Source organism: Mirounga leonina, unplaced genomic scaffold (genome assembly GCF_011800145.1).
Source record: "Mirounga leonina isolate KUSES-001 unplaced genomic scaffold, KU_Mleo_1.0 Mir_150, whole genome shotgun sequence".
In the NCBI taxonomy this organism is placed as follows: Eukaryota; Metazoa; Chordata; class Mammalia; order Carnivora; family Phocidae; genus Mirounga; species Mirounga leonina.
In genome coordinates, this window is record NW_023270374.1 from 3,905,109 (window position 1) to 3,924,621 (window position 19,513).

The following is a 19,513-nucleotide window of genomic DNA, read 5'->3' on the forward strand; positions in this document are numbered from 1 at the left end:
ACTGTTCTTTTGGTTTCTATTTCATTGATTTCTGCTCTAATCTTTATGATTTCTCTTCTCCTGCTGGGTTTAGGCTTTATTTGCTGTTCTTTCTCCAGCTCCTTTAGGTGTAGGGTTAGGTTGTGTACTTGAGACCTTTCTTGTTTCTTGAGAAAGGCTTGTATTGCTATATACTTTCCTCTTAGGACTGCCTTTGCTGCATCCCAAAGATTTTGAACAGTTGTGTTCTCATTTTCATTTGTGTCCATGAATTTTTTAAATTCTTCTTTAATTTCCTGGTTGACCTATTCATTCTTTAGTAGGATGCTCTTTAGTCTCCATGTATTTGGAGTTCTTTCTGATTTCCTCTTGTGATTGAGTTCTAGTTTCAAAGCACTGTGGTCTGAAAATAGGCAGGGAATGATCCCAATCTTTTGGTACCAGTTCAGACCTGATTTATGACTTAGGATGTGATCGATTCTGGAGAATGTTCCATGGGCACTAGAGAAGAATGTGTATTCCGTTGCTTTGGGGTGGAATGTTCTGAATATGTCTGTGAAGTCCATTTGGTCCAGCGTGTCAATTAAAGTCTTTATTTCCTTGTTGATCTTTTGTTTAGACGATCTGTCCATTTCAGTGAGGGGGATGTTAAAGTCCCCCACTATTTTTGTATTGTTGTCAATGTGTTTCTTTGCTTTTGTTATTAATTGCCTTATATAATTGGCTGCTCCCATGTTAGGGGCATAGATATTTACAATTGTTAGATCTTCTTGTTGGATAGACCCTTTAAGTAGGATATAGTGTCCTTCCTCATCTCTTATTACAGTCTTTGGTTTAAAATCTAATTTGTCTGATAGAAGGATTGCCACACCAGCTTTCTTTTATTGTCCATTAGCATGGTAGATGGTTTTCCACCCCCTCACTTTCAATCTGGGGGTGTCTTTGGTTCTAAAATGAGTCTCTTGCAGACAGCATATCGATGGGTCTTGTTTTTTAATCCAGTCTGATAGCCTGTGTCTTTTGATTGGGGCATTGAGCCCATTTACATTCAGGGTAACTATTGAAAGATAGGAATTTAGTGCCATTTTATTGCCTGTAAGGTGACTGTTACTGTATATTGTCTGTGTTCCCTTCTGGTCTATGTTGCTTTTAGGCTCTCTCTTTGCTTAGAGGACCCCTTTCAAGATTTCCTGTACGGCTGGTTTTGTGTTTTCAAATTCCTTTAGTTTTTGTATGTCCTGGAAGCTTTTTATCTCTCCTTCTATTTTCAATGACCGTCTAGCTGGATATAGTATTCTTGGCTGCATATTTTTCTCATTTAGTGCTCTGAATATATCCTGCCAGTCCTTTCTGGCCTGCCAGGTCTCTCTGTATAGGTCTGTTGTCAATCTAATGTTTCTACCATTGTAGGTTACATATCTCTCCTCCTAAGCTGCTTTCAGGATTTTCTCTTTGTCTCTGAGACTCGTAAGTTTTACTATTAGATGTCGGGGTGTTGACCTATTTTTATTGATTTTTAGGGGGTTCTCTGTGTCTCCTGGAATTTGATGCCTGTTTCCTCCCCCAAGTTAGGGAAGTTCTCTGCTACAGTTGGCTCCAATATCCCTTCTGCGCCTCTCTCTCTCTTCTTCTTCTGGGATCCCAATTATTCTAATATTGTTTTGCCTTATGGTATCACTTATCTCTCGAATTCTGCCCTCATGCTCCAGTAGTTGTTTATCTCTCTTTTTCTCAGCTTCTTTAATTTCTATAATTTGGTGTTCTATATCACTAATTCTCTCTTCTGCCTCATTTATCCTTGCAGTTAGAGATTCCATTTTTTATTGCATCTCATTAATAGCCTTTTTTATTTCATCTTGGTTAGACTTTAGTTCTTTTATTTCTCCAGAAACGGTTTCTCTAATAACTTCCATGCTTTTTTCAAGCCCAGCTAGTATCTTTAAAATCATCATTCTGAACTCTAGTTCCGACATCTTACTAATGTCTGTATTGATTAAGTCTTATTGAATAGGTTGGTACTGCCTCTTGTTCTTTTTGTTGAGGTGAATTTTCTATCTTGTCATTTCATCCAGAGAAGAGTAGATGAATGAGAGAACAAAATGTTAACAGGGTAACAATGACCCCAGAAAATTATACACTAAACAAATCTGAAGAGACCTGAAACTGGGGGAAAAGAAAGGGAAAGAAAGAAAAAGGAAAAAACAAAAAAGGAAAAGATTAAAAAAACCCAACCAAACAAACAAACAAACAAAAGACAGAATATGTGCAAATATGATCAGACTGGTGCATAGATCAGTGCCACACAGTAATTTTTTTTGCATATTTTGCTCTGTTAAAAGAAAGTGCCTCCCAAAATTTTAAAGAAAGAAAAGCTTATATATGTACAAAAATAAAGGTAAACATGATGAGGTGATGGAATATGACTGTAAAGATGAAAATTATAAAAGATTTTATAAAAGGAATTGATAAGTTGGTTGAAAAAAGAAAGAAGAGGATTAAAAAAAAAAGGACAGAATGTGATCAGGCAGGAGACTAGAATAAAGCCATACACTAGAGATTTAGGGTATATTTTGGTCTGTTAGAAGAAACTGTATCCCAAAATTTTAAAGAGAGAACAAGTTATATATATACCAAAAATAAGGTTAACTACTATGAAGGGATGGAATATGACTCTAAAAATGAAAAATAAAATAGATTTTTAAAAAAGGGATTGATAAGATGTTGGTTGCAAAAGGGAAAAAGAAAAATTCAAAAGAAAAGAAAAAAAAATTTAAAAAATTAACTTTGAAAGACTAAAGAATCATGGTTTAAAAAAGCCATGAATTCTATGTGCAGTATTCCCCTAGTGCTGACATTCTGCCATACTCATTGATGGTAAACTTGGTCTTTGGCAGCTCTTCGTGCTGATCTTCTGGGGGAGGGCCCTGTTGCCATGGTTCCCAAATGTCTTTGCTGGAGGAGGAATTGCCCCGCCCTTGCCGGGGCGGGCTAAGTAATCTGCTCCGGTTTGCTCTCGGGAGCTTTTGTTCCCTGCAAGTTTTCCGTACAGCTTTGGAGGACAAGAATGAAAATTCCAGCCTCCCAATCTCCACCCCGGAGGAGCTGAGAACTCGGGGCCCCACTCCTCAGTGAGGGCCCTGAGAAAAGCAATCACTGCCATCTCCCCGGTCTCTGGCCGCACTCCATGCTCACCCAGCCTGTGACCAAGCATTTCTATCTCTGGCACACGACCCTGTGTGGAGTCTCCAAACCCAGCAGAGTCCTGCAATGTGCTCTGGCACCGCTCCTCCCAGGGGAGGAAGGGGAGTCCCCCTGGATCTGCCACTTTTTGGGTCCCTGCTAGAAGAGCAGTGGCCCGACTGTGCCGCGGATCATGGTTTATGGCAACCCCAAGCTGAGAGCCTACTCCTAGGCTCCGTCTCTGCAGCCGGCTTCCCCACTCTGATACCTGGAGCTCTGCAGCGCTCAGGCAACCCCGGTCATTCTGTGACCCCGAGGGTCCTGAGACCACACTCTCCCAGCTAGTGTTTCACCCCCTGCTTAGCCACTGGTGCGACATCCCCTAGCAGAGCAGACTTCTAAAAGTTCCAATTTTGTGCTCTGCTGCTCTATCACTTGCCAGTAGCAGCTGATGGAAGCCCCCTCCCCCGCCATCTATCTTCCCAAATATCGCCTTGGATTCCCTTCTCCACATGTCCTACCTTCCAGAAAGTGGTCGCTTTTCTGTTCAGAGAGTTGTTGCTCTTCTTTTCTTCAATCTCCTGTTGAGTTTGTAGGTGTTCAAAATGGTTTGATCCCTATCTAGCTGATTTCCTGGGACCAGACAAAATCCAGGTATCCTACTCCTCTGCCATCTTGCTCCTCCCACAATATGAGGAATTCTTAATCTCAGGAAACAAACTGAAGGTTGCTGGAGTGGTGGGGGGGTGGGAAGGAGGGGATCTCTGGGTGATAGACATTGGGGAGGGTATGTGCTATGGTGAGAGCCGTGGATTGTGTAAGACTGTTGAATCACGGACCTGTACCTCTGAAACAAATAATACATTATATGTTAAAAAAAAAAAGAAGAAGAAGAAGAAGATAGTAGGAAGGGAAAAATGAAGTGGGGGAAATAGGAGGGGGACATGAACCATGAGAGACTATGGACTCTGGAAAGAAACTGAGGGTTCTAGAGGGGAGGGTGGTGGGGGGATGGGTTAGCCTGGTGATGGGTATTAAAGAGGGCATGGACTGCATGGAGCACTGGATGTTATATGCAAACAATGAATCATGAAACACTACATCAAAAAATAATGTATTGTGATATAATATAATGAAATAAAATTTTAAAAAAAGGAAGGCATACCTCTCTTAAAAAAAAAAAAAAGTGTTTGGAGAAGCCTACCCTGAAGTGGAGACATTTAAGTGTAGGCATGGAGAATGAGATGAGCAGCATAAAAGGAGCAGCGTTTGAAGCAAGAGAACAGCATATGAGCTGGTAAAGAGCTGGGTGTGAGTAGGCTGCTGAGAAAAGACTGGTGCAGTTGAAGGGCAGAGAATAAAGCAGGAGACAGAATGGGAGGAGACCACAGGGGCAGGCAGAGGTCCACTCACTGGGGCTTTAGGGGTAATATTTTGAATTTTACTTTCCAGAGTGGCATGATCTAACCTGTGCTTTTAGAAGTGCACTCTGGTTGCCAGGTGTACGTTAGATTGAAGAGGGGCAGGAGCCAGCAGGGAGCTCAGGGCAGAGCCAGTGGACCAGCGAAGGGACCACCCCAGCCTGGCCTGGAGAGCTCCTTCTGTGATGGAAGGAGGGAGGCAAATCTGAGGAAAAGCGACAGAAGAATGACAGGACTTACCTATTAATTGGAGGCAGGGATGAGGGAATGGGGGTGAATCAGGGCTTGCTTTTTACGATATACTTTATAAATTTTCATGACCTCCATAACCCAAACCTGGAAACAACTCAAATGCTCACCAATAAGAAAATGTAGGGAGCCTGTGTGGCTCAGTTGGTTAAGCATCAGCCTCTTGGTTTCAGCTCAGGTTGTGTTCTCAGGGTCATGAGATTGAGTCCCAAGTCTGGCTCTGTACTCTTCAGGAGTCTGCTTGAGATGCTGTCTCCCTCTCCCTCTGTCCCTCCCTGTCCCCCATATGCTCTCTCTCTCTCTCTAAAATAAATAAATCCTTTAAAAATAGGAAAATGTATATTTATATGCTTTTATACACAATATTTATGCATTAAAATACTACTCAATGATAAAAAGGAATAAACTTCCAGTAAACTCAGCAGGAATGAGTCTCAAAACCATTACACTGAACAAAAGAGGCTGGCACAATGAAGCACACTTCTATGAAGTTGTAGAACAAGCAGAACTAACATGGTGTAGAAATCAGAGAAGTGGTTGCTTCTTGGGCATGGATGGGAGAGAAGCGACACACAAGGACTTTCTGGGAGGATGGAATGTTCTGTATCTTGACAGGAGTGTGGACTACACAGGTGTCTGCATGCATCAAATTGATGTATGTGAACACCTAATATGTGTGCATTGCACTGTATGTAAATGACACCTCAATAAAAAGACATTATTTTAAGAACAACAAATGACAAATGCTTAGTATTAGGTTTTGCTGTGCAAAAGCTTAAAAAACATTCAAAATGATATATCATTTCTCCTACTTAGCAAGTTAACATTAGCAATGAAACATCATTAATTAAAACAATAAATTAATAAAATAATAATTAACCTTGTACTTTCATACCATTGGTCTGACTTGTTTCCATGAGGTGCACAAGGCCCATCTTGTCATCTAAATTTTACAAGACTTAGAGATGGCCATTGAACCACCCAGGACCCCAGGATCTGACTGAGCCTGACCCACAGGTACAGGTCTACACCAGTTTCATGGAGCAGGTGTTGCAAGTAGGGGAATGGATATCTGGTGCATATCTGGTAAGTGAGCTTGGGATAAAGAAGGCTGAGGAGTGCAGTGAAACTCATTTTGATCCATTTCAGAGGCCCTCAAGCCAGCCCACTGCTTTCTGATGACCCAAAGGCACTCCAGAGTAGCATTCTTTATCCGTGCTTCCTTCCCCTCAGCTGGTGAAGGATGGGTATGGACCATTTTGAGGAGTGGGGAAAAAGTGAACATCAAGGTCTGGATTTTTAAGAAGGTAGAGTTGTTTGGAAGAACTCCAGCAGCAGCAGCAGGCTATGGGGGAGGAGGGAGAATTAGCAGCTTTTCATATTGTTACCATTAGGTGGCCCCAGAACATTCAGTACAGTCTGGTCAAGAGTCATGACCTCAGCTGAGCCCAGAGGATGTGAGGAGTTGTGTGTGCAGTGCCTGGTTTGGAGGGGCACCTGGGAGAGCAGTAGCCCCAGACCCACAGAGTAACCGACCTCAGGTGGGGAAGCCTCCAAGAGCCACATCCTGACTCAATGTCCTACCCAACCTGTTCTGAGGGTTGCTGTCCCAGTCTGACCCCAAGGAGCGTAGGTGAGCTCCTGCTCCTCCTCCCAAAATGGCCAGGATTGATTTACATAAACGTGTAAGCCTCCACCTTCTGCCCTCCAGATCCAAGAGGTGGGCTCAAGGAAAGGACGGACTTCCTGCTCACCTCTTAAGGAGAGAGCCACTGTGATGGTATTTGTGTTAACAATAGGGACTGTGAGGTAACATTTGCAAGTAAGGTTATGTCAAAGGAGTGAAGATGATAGCTCTTGCTTAAACTACTGAAGTTCTTTTTAGCTGTATTACAAGCAGTGTCAGCGTTCATGGAAATAAAAAACAGATGGCACTATATAAATAAAGGCATTCTTATATATCTCCCCACTCTCTTCTAGAAGGCTCTTAGAGTCAACATCTGTGGATGTTCCACCTTTTTACCCTCGACCTTCACCTTTCAGTGTGGGCAACCACTTTTCTGTTGCAAACACATGCAGCTTCTGGTCTGAAGGCCATTTCAGGCTGCAGCTGCTTGTGTGGCCACATAGGGCAGACCCACATGCTAGGCAATTAATGGCCCCAGGAGCAAGCCTCAGCAATGAATGTTGGGAGCTGGTGGACAAATACTCCAAATTCCCTACTCCTTGTGAAACAATTCTGAGCAATACTCTACCCGCTCTCCCAAAGGTCCCCAGCAGGATGAAGCCCCAGTGTCCCACAGTGGTCACCTGCTCATGGTCACACCTGTGCCATTGCCCCCCTCCCCTCCCTACCTCCCTTCCCCACCCTCCTACCAATGTTCCCCAGGGTCACTTCCAAATCAAGGACTGCATTCAAACCCTTGTCCCAGAGTCTGTCTCTTGGCAACTCAAACTTAGCTTTAAATCACCAAAATTCATTACAATTCCAAAGGCAATCTTTTACCTGTTCTGAACACAATAAGGTACATAATTCAATCAAATTATTATATAAACTAAACAGAGTAAAGGAAAAGTGAGGGTAAAATAGTTCAGTGAAATCCAAGGTTAACTTCTGTGCCCAAAAAATTTCTGCACAAATGCTGATGGTGGATGGACCACAAACTTGGAGCTAAGCTTTATAGGCAGACAAATGCTGTTATGACATTCCCAGTAGCCACAAAATTAAAAAAAATAATAATAACAAGTAGCAGCTCAGAAGAAAAACATTTTTTGCTGCCAGGAACTCCTACAAGGAGTTTCTCTTGCCGTGCCCCATAAAAGAGTGTCTGTGTGAACAGTACACAGGGTCTTCACCAACACACGGAAGCACAGCTATGTCCACCAGCCGTCCTCAATGAACCCAAATCAAAATGCAATGCAGTGCACACAGGCCAAAGCAAGGGAGTCTCAATGTGTCACTGTCCCATGATGGCCCAAGCTAGGGTAGATTTTAGTAGATCAGGAGTGGTGGTTTTCAAACTGGGTTCCTTTTGGTCACTTGGAGAGTCCATGTTGTGTCTGACACTCAGAAACTTCTGTCTCAGCAGCTCTGCTGCTTTCTATTAGGTTTGAGATAACGTCCCATTTGAAGAAAGGATTGTGTCAATTTAAAAAGTGTGAAAATGACAAATGTGTAGAAAGCCCTTCTCCTCCCTCTCAGACTAGCTTTGGATGAGGTTACACAGCACAGGTTGGGGCTCTTCTCTCCAGCAGGCACCTGGAGAAACCACCTCAGAACACAGAGAACCAGCTCCGGCAATTGCCCAGGGCCCCGTCAGCAAGTGGCCTGAAACCAGAGTCCCATCCCAGGATCCTGCCAAAGAGAAGAGCTCCCTCCAGACACAGGGGCACTGTTATTTCTAACACACAATAAGATTCTTGGACCCAACCTCGGAGTCACTAGAAACATGCTCTGAAGATAATTCCTTCTGAGAAACCCCAATATTCCCAAGGCCTCTGGGGACAAACTTTATGAGGAACCACAAGGCCAGCAGAACCCACCCTGTATCACATGCCTATACTGCTTGGTGACGGCTCAGATGGGAAACTCTCCAGGCACTTGTGTTCCCTGCAGCTCTGAACATCTCCTCATCACCTCATGTCACTTCTCTTCTTTCACCTAACCTCCCTGAGCCTCCAGGAGCTCCTTGCTCAGGCAAACACCTCCCATCATCCACAGCCCTTCACTGAGCATGCCTTCCTGCTTTAGTTGAAACCTGGCTCTCGCTTGTGGGTGAACTTCCCCCTGCAGCCCTCTCGAGGGTCTGCTGCTGTGTCTCCATGTGCCTCATTTATCTCAGCATCTTAGCATCAGGAAGTGAGATCAACCACTTCTTTATCCATATTATCACATCCAGGTCTTGACATTTCCCCTTTGCCCAAAAGCTGCTCCTTCCAGACTCACTCCACCCAATTGATAGCCCTGGCAGTGCCTCACCTGTATGCACTCAGCCTACTGTGGTGGTTTCCATACAAGCTGGAGACTTCCTGCCTCTTTCCTGAAGATGAGCTCTTGCCAGTGGAGCCCCTTGGTTATATGCAGAACAGGAGCTGACCAATAGAATCCCCACAACAACCCACAGCCAGTCCTGAGTGAGAGCTGGGGACCCCTCACCACTCAGTGAGCTAGTTCTTAGATACACTGTACACAGTCCCAGGAGGTCTGCAGAGGGACTGAGCCCCAGTTGCCCTCAGAGCAGCCCATTCATTAGTGAACCTTTCATTGGCTTTTCTTCCTTCTTTCTTGCCCTCTCTCCCTTCTCTCTCTGTGCCCCAAGAATCATCTCTCAAATAAACCTCCTGCACCCTGTTCCTTGTCTTAGGTTTGGCTTTTAGGGAATGCTGAAATGAGGCATGGCTTCCCAACATTTACCAAGCGTACAGTGTTACTCTTAAGTCTCATTCGTGCCCCCATGAAGAACTCTGTGCTGAGCCCTTTGTCCTTCCCTCAGCCAATGCCAGCCAGTCCTTGGTGACACATGTCTTTGGGGCCATGAGTCCTACCTCTCACCCTCAAGTCCTGGGCTACCCACCTCCAGTAACCTCCCTCTCCCTCCCACTTTGGCGATGTTTTCCCTTGTCATCCCTAGCACTGCTGAAATTTACATTCATACTTACACTCTCATCCCAGAACATTCTTCTCTCCTTCTGTCACACCCACTTCACTTTTCTTCCTCTTCACTGAGATTTCCACTTCTTCAACCCCAGCTGGTCCTTCCCCAATGCCATGGAGAGCACACAGTATGTCCCTCCAACTCCATCACAGTCACTCCAGAACAATCAACCAATGGATCAAAAAAACAAAAATCAAAAGAGAACTCAAAAAATATCTTGGGGCACCTGGCTGGCTCATCATGTAACTTTTGATCTTGGGGTTGTAAATTCAATCCCCATGTTGGATGTAGAGATTACTTATAAAAATTGAAAATCTTTTAAAAAATACCTTGAGTCAAACAAAAATGGAAACAAATACCAAAACTTATGAGATGCAGCAAAAGCAGTTCTAAGAGGGAAGTTCATAGCTGTAAACCCATACATCAAGAAAAAAGAAAGATTTCAAATAAACAACCTAACTTTATACCTCAAAGAACTAGGAAAAGAAGAACAAGCTAAGGCCACAGTTAGCAGAAAGAAGGAAATAATAATGATTAGAGCAGCATTAAATGAAATAGAGAATAGGAAAGCAATACTAAAGATTAACAACACTAGAGTTGGTTCTTTGAAAGAGTGAACAAAATTGAAAATCCTTTAACTAGACTAACCAAGAAAAAAAGAAAGGACCCCAAATTTTAAATATATATAAATGAAGGAGGAAACATTACAACTGATACCACAGAAATACAAGGGATCATAAGAGACTAGTATGAATGCCAACAAATTGGACAACCTACAAGAAGTGGATAAATTCCTAGAAACATACAACCTGCAGACACTGAATCATGAAGAAATAGAAAATTTAAACAGACCAATTATGAGTAAGGACATTGAATCAATAATCAAAAACCTTCCAACAAAGAAAAGCCCAGGACCAGATGGTTTCAGTGGTGAGTTCTAACAAAAAATTTAAAGAATTAACACCACTTCTCAAACTCTTCCAAAAAATCAAAGACGAGGGAACAGTCCCAGACTCCTCTCCTGTCAATCACATCAACTCCCTGGCCTCACTCCCATTGTAAGTACTCAGTGAAACCCCAACTGCTAATCAACCCAAATTCTACCATCTGGGAGTTGTCTTTGTCTCTACTGACAAAGCCATACCACCTAGGAGGCTGGAACCACTATTAATTTACAGCATCCTACCCCCATTCAGCCCTTGAGATTGCTCAAGGATCCCTTTATCTTTTTTTAGTTGACTCATTTCCTTTCAATAGTTGGCTAAGTTCAGAACTTCTCTCTGCTCAATCGTAAAACACCATCACCCACTCTTACTTTCAGCAGATAACACCCTCATCAGAGAAAAAAGCCTTCAAATGAAAACTTAACTTCCTATCCCAACCCAAGTGTGTCCACAACAACTCCTCTTATCCCGCACTTTTCACAAATATCTGGTGAGCACCTGTGGGAAACAGGCAATGTGCTGGTCCCTGGACTCCCCAGAGTTGCATCTCTGGATCCATCTCTCCATGCCCTCCCTTCTGACTGCCACAGCACCACCTACTGGATAACTCCACCCAGATGGCCTGCATGCACCTTCGACTCTACAGACACAAAGTGAACTGATTACCTTCCCACCAAAACTTTACTCCATCTGCCCCATGGCCCAAACCAGAAACTCAGAAGTACTTTTTGACCTCACTCACCTTCACTTTCCCAGCCCACTCAACCAACATTGCATCCTGCTGGTTGTACCTCCTGAAGAGTCTTGAGTCCATTTCTGTCTCCACCATGTCTTACTTGTATTAACCCTTCCGTCTCCCAAACTGATCCCCTCCAATCCATCCCCTATGGGGCAGTTGGGATGATTTTCCTAAAACAAAGGAAACTGGTAAAGGGAAGGCTAACAGAGTCTCCTCTGTGGAAAGAGGGGTATTCTGAAGCAGAAAAGAGGGGGAAAGGAGGAAGAATTCCCTTCTGATCACCATACAGGATCAGTGTATCCCCAAGTTCTAAGCCATAAAGCATAATTTTGCCTGGAAGACTTTCAAAGCAGTGTTTGCACATTGCCCATCATCACCATTAAACCTTATGAGTAATTTGCTACTGAGTGTTCTGGAAGCATTCATACATGGTCAGAGGTGTGGCTACAGTGTAATAGGGGACAAACCACATGTATTTAGATTAAGGCAAACTTTAGAGCAAATCTTGCTTTGCACTTTATTTGCTGAGCCTTATTCCCCAGTTTAAGGAAAATGCTTCCTCACAACATCAGATGAGATAATACAAGAGAAGTGCCTCATACAGGACCTGACATCAACTGTAAATAATCAGTAAATACCATCACTGCCCTCCTCCTTCTGTGATGCTGTTAAAACAATGTAGATTATATTTATAACCTATTTGACTGCTTTTCCATATGTTTTCTTATGGTTTTACTCACTCTCAAGATCCTTCAACAAAACCAAAAGATACAAATGAAACTGTTCCCATTTTAAAGGGGTGTGTAGTATATGTGTATATACGTATATGATCATATGAATGTACATCTGGTTCCTTGATATTTTAAATTCCAGCTGTGACACATATGCCTCCTCATACACACACACACACACACTAAAAAATTTAATGCACTCATATTCTAATATCACAAAAGGAATATGTCACCATATGGAACTAGGGAGTCCAATAATTTCCTACACCAGTGTACCATAATAAGGATGTATCATCTGCCAAACAGTACAAGTGTGTGCTAAAGATACACATCTTTATATTTACTTGAAAAATCAAGTGGCAAATATTTCTCAGTTAACTACCAAGAATGTCAATGGTATTCATTTATTGTCTGCATTTAAGTGGGGTCCTAATTGTTCTATTTCCCCACCTGGACCAGCAGAAGGATGGAATATTGGTCTAAAGCTGGGCATGGGGTATGGTAAGTGCTGACCCTGTGATGGTTAATTTTATGTCTCAACTTGCTTAGGCCATGGTACCCAGTTGCTTGGTCAGACACCAACCTAGATGTTGCTGTGAAGGCATTTTGTTGTTTGTTGTTGTTGTTGTTCTTATTGTTCTTGTTGTTGTTGTTAGGATTTAAATCAGTAGACTTTGAGCACCACCAGAATGTGAATAGACCTCATCTAATCAGTTGAAGGCTCTAGTAGAGAAGACTGAGGTCCCCCCAGAACAGGGAAGAATTCTGCCTCCATGCAGATTCAAGCCTGCTAGCCCTCCTTGCAAACTTGAGATTCTGGCCTCTACAATAGTGTGAGCCAATCTTTAAAATAAATCTCTCTTTACTTATTTATATATATATATGATAAGTATAGATGTCTACATATTATATATAATGTTATGAATATCTGAAGGGGGGTTGGCGTTTGCACTGAATGTGGATATAGATGATAGATAGATAGATGATAGATAGATAGATAGATAAAAGATAGATAATAGACAGATATCCTGAATAATAGAGACCTTGAAGCTTCAAATTTGGTACTAAGTGTGGACTTGAGACATGGAAGAATGAAAGTCAGGGAGGCAACCTAACCAAGATATTAGTAGGAAGGAGCTGGAAGAAAGAGAGAACAGACAGACAGACAGAGAGACAGAAATAGAGAGAAATCATATCCAAAGACATAACACTAAGAAAATCAAACCACTTCTTTCCTCCATGAAAATATTTCTCTTATTTAGACAAACTAAAACAATAGGCCAACAAGCAGAATAGTGATTCTCTAATTGAATTGGCTAAGAAAGAATATTCAAAATAAGATCATCTGCCTTCTCCAGCCTTTCTTTCAGACTCTCCTTTCTTCCTAAAGATGACTATGTCCAACAATCATTAAACTTTGTTGTTAAGTTCATTTATGGGCTTGGGATGAAGCCAGAAGTCATTGACTAACTGGAAAACATTCTCTTTCTTTCTAAACTCAAAAAACCGATTATAAAATATATGCTAAACTTCTGCCCAAGACTTTTGTCTGCCAATCTTATAGAATCATGGCTGTGTTTACAGGGGTCTTGTAATCCCTTGTGAAGACACCAACCTCCCATGCCTACATCTAGACTCTGCTTTGAGCCGTTGCCCTAGGCCATTCCTAAAACACTATTCTTGGAGAACTGAGTTATACTGAAGGAGATGGGGAGAAAACCCAAAGGTAAGGCTCAGGATTGTTGCATCTACACTTGCGTTTTAATCCTTGACCCTGACATACTTTTAACACTAAGATTCTTAGCAGACCATCCTGGAAAGATGGGAAAGAGAATCTCTAATCCCAGGTACCCCCTCAGAACACACAAACATATGCATGTCTGCACACACACACACACACACACACACTTTATCCATCCATCCCAATTTCTACACATTCTCTCAGTGAGTGCCCAAAGGCATCGTTCATTGTCCTCAGAATAATGGCGCAGTTTTCTTGTGATAAAATGAATTGCTTTTGCAGTTCACTCAGAGTACCATGTCATTCACAGAGTACCATTGTCCCCCACCCATTATCAATAATTTCTTAGAGTCTCCAAGTAGGGTCATGATCTTAGGGGAAGTTTATATCCTTCTATTAGAGGATCTGCCTATCCTCATTATCTCCAGCAACTCAAAAGACTCCTTCTGGACTTATTTTCACTTTTTATCACCATCTCCAGAGATGCATTAGCCAGGGTTCTGCTGCAATAATGTAATAATCACATTTGCATTTATTCCACACACACAGGTCTGCAGATCAGCTGATCTCAGCTGGACTCCAGGCTTTGTTTATGGTTCCAGATTGACCTATGTGTCTTCATTCCAGGACACAGACTGAAGGAGCAACAGCTACATGGGGTATGTTTCAGCTTCAGTGGAAGCTTAAGTTCAAAACGTCAAGCCAAACCATGCTAACACATTTAAATCCTCTACTCAGACACAACTTATGCCAATTCTGCCCTCATTTCATTGGGAGAGGAAGTTCTACTTGGGAACTGATGTCAGAGAGTGCGGTGGGGATGTACCTACTACCCACTCTAGTGAGAGATACCACTAAATCTCTAGATAAGGCACATGGATGGAGAACCCTTTTACAAAGACGAAATGAGAATCTGGAATGATAATCCAATCTACCACAAGGCTAGATTGTTATTGAAACATTTTATTGAATTAACTCTGGACCTTTATTTTAAGGATATTATTTACTATATCCTTCTCCATGAGAACCTTCAGGAGAAACTTCTCTCCGATCTCAGGTCCTGGATAGTTAGACTTCTGGCAAAGGATTGCTTTCATCCATAGACACTCGGAAGTCTTTACATCAGATGCTTTCAGCTCACAGCCAACAACTGTACATGATGCAGGCTTACCCCTGGTTTCTCCCTTTATTTTCCCTTCAGCCTAATTTCTCACCTTCTTATCATTCCACTTGATCTCCATGTTTGTAGGCCATGTCCTTGTGTGTGTGTGTGTGTGTGTGTGTGTGAACTTATAGTCATTTCTGTATCCAACAAATATATATATATTTAGTTTCTTTTCTATGACTAACTAACACGTGTAGGAAATTTAAACAATATAAATGGCATGCAAAGAATAAATGAGTTTCTCGCCACCCTTACAATTCCCCACCCCAGAAGTAGTCACTGTACCATGTTCAAATTGTGTGACCATGAGTCTTATCAGTCAGAAGAATTCTAGTGGAATTTCTGCAACAAGGAAATCCATGCATTTTCAATTTTGGAAGATACTGCCTGATTGTTTCCAAAAAAGTTTTACTAGTTTACAGCCCAATTAGCAATGTATGAGAGTCACTGTCTTCCCACAATTTCAACAACACTGTGTATAATCACAGATGTCCCTCAACATGTTTTCAAAGTTTTCATCTCTGCCCAGCTGATAAGTGAAAATCTTTTAAAAACCATTTCTATTTCTCTTTCTGTTCATATCCTCTGGAAATATTTTTTTTCTTCTTGATTTATAAGAGTTCTTTGTATATTAAAGCAATGAGTTTAGAAAATAACATGTTATTTGAAAAATAGCAAGCCTTTTTGAAATGGAATAAATAGTTAGACACATGCAGAGATGAATGGAGTAAGTGGAGAATGACCACTTAAAACACATATTTGGGAAAGCATGGGTAGTCCTTGGGTCCTAGCAAGAAATCTTGATTTTCTTCAGTCCCCCTCCTCACTCCTCAATTTGAAGCCATACATTTTGGTGCCATGATCTCTCCCAGGCAGGACAGAACTTATTCAGTTGGTAGAAATGGGGTTAATGAGCTCTCCATGGGAAAAGACTGCTTCTTTGACAGCTCTCTAGCATAGTAGACATTTCTGAGCATTTGACAAATATCCTGGATAAATGTTGCATTTTTATACACAAGAGCCTAAGTACACGGACCTCATATTAAGCCAAACATCATGTTTCCAGGTAACATGTGTATATAATCAGTTTGTGTCTCTCAAGCAAGGCCCACCTCAATGTGCTAGCAAGAGAAAGGAGAAAAGTTTTTGAATGTTGGCATGCAGATGACAAACTCACATCTGCCTGCAATCCCAGCCCCAGTCCCATCCAAGTGTTGGTGTGGTCATGGCCAATTCACTTAAAAGCCAATGTTTCCAACCTCACATTAGTAAGAAAACCATGTTTCTAGTTCTTCCTCAGTTTCAGTTTGGAGAGGTTTTGTTGTCATTATTATTCAAAAAAGAACAGCTCTTTTTTGCTGCTGCACTGATTTGGCTTCCAAACCACAGCTGTCCTGAGGCTGGTCCTCTCAGTGGTGGTTTGCATTTGTGGGAATTCAGAAATCTTCATGCCTCCTCAGTTCTTCCAAAAATCTAAATCATCCTTGATGCTTTAAAGTGAAGCAATATCTTCAGAACTAAAAAAAAAGCATTCTTGCAATTGTTCTGGTATTTTTTACCATTTGCAAATAAGTTAGGTTTGTTTAAAACAGAATGAAAGCATCTAAAATTTCAAATATTTGAGTAAATTATGTATGGGCTATTAACAGCATTAAACTCCACATTCAAATCGATTTCAGTAGATTGAGTCTAGGGCTTGTTTTTGCAGTATAAAAACTGAGTATTTCTGAAAAATTGTGATAATGCCAAATAACCATATCTCCTGCATTGCCTGCTTTCCAGCCATTCATTTTGCTTTATGTTATTCCTGTATTTACCTATTTACACACAACTTGCTCAAGAAAAAAATATAAAATTGACATGGTGAAGTAGCCATGACCAAGACTAAAGGTTCTTGCCAGTGCATCACTGAATGACTTTTCTGATTATTTTTGAATTAATGCAATAATCTACTTTTGGGGTTCCTAGAACAACAAGAAATTATTTTAGTAAATTAAAACTTAAGAAACATGAAACAGCATTTCACAGTATCTGAAGAGAGTTTGGCCAACATGATGGGAAGAAACTTACTGTGCCATCCAGTCCATCCTTAAGTTGATGCAAACAGCCCCTCCTGTCGAGTGCAGCATCGATGCAGAATTTGGGTTAGAAGAGCACTGTGTCTTATCTCCCACTTAGTTTTTTATTCAATAGAAACTGAAATTGCATTCCAGTTCCCACCTACTTAACTCAAACGGGTATTAGAAAAATAACACAGTGTTTTAATTATTTCAGATAGTAGACTACAAAAGCAAAGTCATTTTCTCTTTGTGATTCAGAAAAATCAGTTAAATCATTTTTTGCAATGTTCTCAGTACTTTAAAAATCAAATGTATACGGTGCGCCTGGGTGGCACAGTCAGTTAAGCATCTGACTCTTGGTTTCGGCTCAGGTCATGATCTCAGAGTTGTGAGATCAAGCCCCACATCCAGCGCCACACTCAGCACAGAGTTTAACACTCCCTCTCCCTCTCCTTCTGCTCCTCCCCACTGTGCACTCTCTCTCAAAAAAAAATAAATATCTTTAAAAAATCAAATTCATAAAATCATACATACATATGAAATTCATAAAATTAAATTAAAGAAATATGATTGATTCATGAATTGATATGAATGTATGATTGAATATATATATATATCCAAAGACAAACTCTCCTGTATATACCAATTACCTATTGACAACAGAACAGAAAAATTTTCCCCTAAGATTTAAAATTTGACCTCACCTGTCAGAAATTCAATGGCATATGTCATAAATTCACAAAAAGCCATTGAGACGGGTTTTGAAAAAAATCCACAAGGTTAAACTAAGAAGTGGACTGTTATGGTTAAGAAATACATATATTCAGGGCGCCTGGGTGGCTCAGTCGTTAAGCGTCTGCCTTCGGCTCAGGTCATGATCCCAGGGTCCTGGGATCGAGTCCCACATCAGGCTCCCTGCTCTGCGGGAAGCCTGCTTCTCCCTCTCCCACTCCCCCTGCTTGTGTTCCTGCTCTCGCTATGTCTCTCTCTGTCAAGTAAATAAATAAAATCTTAAAAAAAAAAAAAAGAAATACATATATTCAGCATTGCTAAAGCTCTGGTATCTGATCATTGGAATTTTAAGGTTGAAAGGGGCATTAGGAGGAGCTCCTGGCTGGCTCTGTTGGTGGAGCATGCGATTCTTGGTCTCAGGGTTGTGAGTTCAAGCCCCACTTTGAGCGTAGAGCTTGCTAAAAGAAAAGAAGAAAAGAAGAGAAGAGAAAAGAAAAGAAAAAGAAAAGAAAGAAAGGGGCTTTAGGAGTCATTTTGAACAACTCTTTCCTAATGGTGAACCAGTCTATATTTGAAAATTCTGTTTAAAATAAAAGAATTTAATGTTCAGCCCTTAAAACCCTAAATTCAGAAAGAAGACCTGGGACTGTAGTTATTACAGCAGTGACCCGTGGGTCAGATGCTACATGGAATTTATTTATGTTTGTCACCTGCTGGTCTGCAAGCATCCAGGGAAATCCAAGCAAGACTGAGCCAGGGCTGTTCCCTTCCCACACACCTCCACCCCCACTTCCTCTGCTTCGGTTCTCTTTCCTGCTACCCATTGGGCCCCAGGCTCATGGTATTTCTCCATGCATCCCCTTGGCATCTGATCCTGGCTGTGTCCCTGTGACCCAGCTGCTGTACAGTTTCTGGTGGTCACTAACCCCCACCCCCAACCTGCCTGCTATTCTATCCCACCATTTACGTGAGCCTGAACTCAGCCCTACCTGGCTGTCTCTTCCCTCAACAACCCCCCCCCACACACACACACTCAATCCACAAGTCTTTGAACCTCCAAAATGTTACCCAATTCCATTGCCCCCTTCCCCACTGTAGCCACCCCACTGGGTCACTGAAGTTCTGGGCCTGCATTTGGACTGACCATCTCTCCTGGGCTCCTCACTTGCTGTCCCGCTTTCTGGGGGGGACTCAGCAGCCAGCACCATCTTTTTATAACAAGCATCACTATCTGACTTCTCTGCCCAAACCCAGCAAGGGCTCCCCTCCCATGGAAGGTGAAATCTCAGCTTCCACCCCAGGGTCCACCTAGCTCTGCACGGTCTGGGCCTGCTGGCCTCCCTATGGCCTACCTTCTAAACACTTCTGTCCACCAGGCAGTCTCCTTAAGGTCCTAAGCATCACTCCCTGGAGAGTTCCAGTCGCCACTGATTTCTGCCAGCCACTTTAGGCAAAGGGAATACAAGTGGCTCATGTATGAGTCTGCTTGGACTGCCAGCACAAGGCACCACAGACTACATGATTTCAAACATGAGAGGTTTCTTTCCTCTCAGTTGTCAGGCTCCCCCTATCAGCACAGGAGGCAGTCCCCAGACAGGACTGCTTGTTGCAAGCCTAGGGCAAAGTCACCACCTGCCCTTACTGAATTTCTCCTGGGAAGACCCAGCCCCTCACGTGTGGTGAGGCCACATGCAGCCTCTGTCTCTGGTCTCCACACCTCTACCAGCTGTCCTGGGTTTCCTTTGTGTGCATCACATTCTACTTATGGATGGGTCTGTATGGGCCTTATATTTTGTTATGCTTTGAATGTGAATTTCTGAAAATTCTATCAGTGATAAAGAAATCCTTGGATATGGGGAAGGAAGGAGGGAAGGAAGGAAGGAAGGAAGGAAGGAAGGAAGGAAGGAAGGAAGGAAG